Source organism: Penaeus monodon, chromosome 21 (genome assembly GCF_015228065.2).
Source record: "Penaeus monodon isolate SGIC_2016 chromosome 21, NSTDA_Pmon_1, whole genome shotgun sequence".
NCBI classification, from domain to species: domain Eukaryota; kingdom Metazoa; phylum Arthropoda; class Malacostraca; order Decapoda; family Penaeidae; genus Penaeus; species Penaeus monodon.
In genome coordinates this window covers 44,649,499-44,649,811 of record NC_051406.1, presented here as the reverse complement: position 1 = coordinate 44,649,811, position 313 = coordinate 44,649,499, and positions in this window count along the sequence as shown.

The following is a 313-nucleotide window of genomic DNA, read 5'->3' as shown; positions in this document are numbered from 1 at the left end:
GCACAGAAACATGCCCAACTCACGATGAAACCGACGCCTTTTAGCAGGACGAATGAAAGGCCGGGGCTATGTTTCCAACTCCGCAGAATATGCATGAACGAAAAAGTCTAGCAAGAAGTAGAAGAAAGTCAAACACAAGCCTTCTGTCTGCGGGCAAAGAAGCCAAGAAGAGGAAAACAGCTGCTCGTTCGCTAAGTCCGCTCGACAAAGACTCCGCCAATTAGCGACTTTTTTTTGCAACGCGTCACTCGGGCTGAAGGCGGATGGGATGCTGAGTCGCTGGGCGGATGCGGAGGTTCGGGGATGCGCGGGT